This window comes from Arachis duranensis, chromosome 4 (genome assembly GCF_000817695.3).
Source record: "Arachis duranensis cultivar V14167 chromosome 4, aradu.V14167.gnm2.J7QH, whole genome shotgun sequence".
Lineage (NCBI taxonomy): Eukaryota > Viridiplantae > Streptophyta > Magnoliopsida > Fabales > Fabaceae > Arachis > Arachis duranensis.
The window spans coordinates 91,649,053-91,652,291 of record NC_029775.3 but is presented as its reverse complement, the minus strand read 5'-3'; the positions used below and the strand labels follow the sequence as shown (position 1 = coordinate 91,652,291).

The 3,239-nt window shown below is 42.3% G+C and overlaps 1 non-coding gene across 1 annotated transcript; it reads right to left on the bottom strand.

Moving 5' to 3' along the window:
- Positions 1-271: 271 nt before the first annotated feature.
- On the bottom strand, positions 272-378 carry LOC127747099 (small nucleolar RNA R71). Its single transcript, XR_008008902.1, has one exon. It is a non-coding gene; the product is annotated as a small nucleolar RNA R71 (small nucleolar RNA).
- Positions 379-3,239: the final 2,861 nt, after the last annotated feature.

Below are 3,239 nucleotides of genomic sequence, written 5' to 3'. Positions count from 1 at the left end.
TCAGTTAGTTTCTCTGATGCAACAGAACTGCAAGTTTCATGGACTTCCATCAGAAGATCCTTTTCAGTTCTTAACTAAATTCTTGCAAATCTGTGATACTGTTAAGATCTATGGGGTTGATCCCGAGGTCTACAGGCTTATGCTTTTCCCTTTTGCTGTAAGAGACAGAGCTAGAGTATGGTTGGACTCTCAACCTAAAGGTAGCCTAAACTCTTGGGATAAGCTGGTCACGGCCTTCTTGGCCAAGTTCTTTCCTCCTTAAAAGCTGAGTAAGATTAGAGTGGATGTTCAAACCTTCAAACAGAAAGAAGGTGAATCCCTCTATGAAGCTTGGGAGAGATACAAGCAACTGACCAAAAAGTGTCCTTCTGACATGCTTTCAGAATGAACCATCCTGGATATATTCTATGATGGTCTGTCTGAATTGTCTAAGATGTCATTGGACCACTCTGCAGGTGGATCCATTCACCTAAAGAAAATGCCTGCAGAAGCTCAGGAACTCATTGACATGGTTACAAATAACCAATTCATGTACACCTCTGAGAGGAATCCTATGAGTAATAGGACGCCTCAGAAGAGGGGAGTTCTTGAAATTGATGCTCTGAATGCCATATTGGCTCAGAATAAAATGTTGACTCAGCAAGTCAACATGATTTCTCAGAGTCTGAATGGATGGCAAAATGCATCTAACAGTACTAAAGAGGCATCTTCTGAAGAAGAAGCTTATGATCCTGAGAACCCTACAATGGCAGAGGTGAATTACATGGGTGAACCCTATGGAAACACCTATAATTTCTCATGTAGAAATCATCCAAATTTCTCATGGAAGGATCAACAAAAGCCTCAGCAAGGCTTTAATAATGGTGGAAGAAATAAGTTTAGCAATAGCAAGCCTTTTCCATCATCTTCTCAGCAACAGACAGAGAATTCTGAGTAGAATCCCTCTAGCTTAGCAAACATAGTCTCTGATCTATCTAAGGCCACTTTAAGTTTCATGAGCGAAACAAGGTCCTCCATTAGGAACTTGGAGGCACAAGTGGGTCAGCTGAGTCAGAAAATCACTGAAACCCCTCCTAGTACTCTCCCAAGCAATACAGAAGAGAATCCAAAAAGAGAGTGCAAGATCATTGACATAATCACAATGGCCGAATCCAAAGAGGAAGAGAAGGACGTGAATCCCAGTGAGGAAGACCTCCTGGGATGTCCTCTAAACAAAAAGGAGTTCCAAACTGAGGAACCTAAGAAATCTGAGGCTCACCTAGAGACCATAGAGATTCCATTGAACCTCCTTTTACCATTCAAGAGCTCTGAGAACTATTCTTCCTCGGAAGAGGATGAAGATGTAACTGAAGAGCAAGTTGCTCAATATCTAGGAGCCATCATGAAGCTGAATGCTAAGTTGTTTGGTAATAAGACTTGAGAAGGTGAACCTCCCTTGCTCATTAGTGAACTAGATACATGGGTTTAGCAAATTCTGCCTCAAAAGAAACAAGATCCTGGTAAATTCTTGATATCCTGCACCATAGGCACCATGACCTTTAAGAAGGCTCTGTGTGACCTGGAGTCAGGTATAAATCTTATGCCACTCTCTGTAATAGAGAAGCTGGGGATCTTTGAGGTACAAGCTGCAAGAATCTCATTAGAGATGGCAGACAAGTCAATAAAACAAGCTTATGGATTGGTAGAGGACGTGTTGGTAAATGTTAAAGGCCTTTACATCCCTGCTGATTTCATAATCTTAGACACAGGGAAGGATGAGAATGAATCCATCATTCTTGGAAGACCCTTCCTAGCCACATCAGAATCTGTGATTGATGTTGACAGAAGAGAGTTAGTCCTTCAATTGAATAGGGACTACCTTGTGTTTAAAGCTCAAGGTTATCCTTCTGTAAACATGGAAAAGAGGCACGATAAGCTTCTCTCAATACAGAGTCAAACAAAGCCCTACAATCAAACTCTAAGTTTGGTGTTGGGAGGCCACAACCAAACTCTAAGTTTGGTGTTGAACCCCCACATTCAAACTCTAAGTTTGGTGTTGGGAGGTCCCAACAATGCTCTGATGATCTGTGAAGCTCCATGAGAGCTCACTTTCAAGCTATTGACATTAAAGAAGCGCTTATTGGGAGGTAAACCAATTTTTATTTATCTATATTTCTATTGTTCTTTTATGTTTTATTAGGTTTATGATCATATGGAGTCACAAAACAATTGCAAAAATTAAAAACAAAATCAAAAACAGCAGAAGAAAAAGCACACCCTGGAGGAAGAGCTTACTGGCGTTTAAACACCAGTAAGGAGCATCTGGCTGGCGTTTAACGCTAGAACAGAGCATGAAACTGGCATTGAACGCCAGAAACAAGCAGCAGTCTGGCGTTTAAATGCCAGGATTACACCCTGAGGAGAGCTGGCGTTAAACGCTAGAAACAAGCATGGAAGTGGCGTTCAACGGCAGAAACATGCTGCAGATTGGCGTTGAACGCCCAAAACAAGCATGGAAGTGGTGTTTAACGCCAGAAACATGCTACAGTCTGGCATTAAACGCCAATATTGCATACAGAGGGCATTTTACACTCCTAAAGGGTGCAGGGATGAGAAATCCTTGACACCTCAGGATCTGTGGATCCCACAGGATCACCTCAGGATCTGTGGACCCACAGGATCCCCACCTACCTTCTCCCTCTCTCTCACACCTTTTCATAACACTCTTCCCCAATCATCATTCACTAATCACCTCAATCACTCTTTCCCATCACCTCTTCACCATTCACATCCATCCTCTCTTCCTCATAAACCCCACCTACCTTCAAATTCAAAATCTTTTTCCCTCCCAAACCCACCCTAAATGACCGAACCTATACCCCTCCCACTCCTATATAAACCCCTCAACACTCCTTCATTCTTCACACATAACCATCAATATTTCTCCCCTTGGCCGAATACACATCTCTATCCCTCTCCTCCATATCTTCTTCTTCTTCATCTATTCTTTCTTCTTTTGCTCGAGGACGAGCAACATTCTAAATTTGGTGTGGTAAAAGCATAGTTTTTTTGTTTTTCCATAACCATTGATGGCACCTAAGGCCGGAGAAACCTCTAGAAAGAGGAAAGGGAAGACAAAAGCTTCCACCTCTGAGTCATGGGAGATGGAGAGATTCATCTCAAAAGCCCATCAAGACCACTTCTATGAAGTTGTGGCCAAGAAGAAGGTGATCCCTGAGGTCCCTTTCATGCTCAAGAAA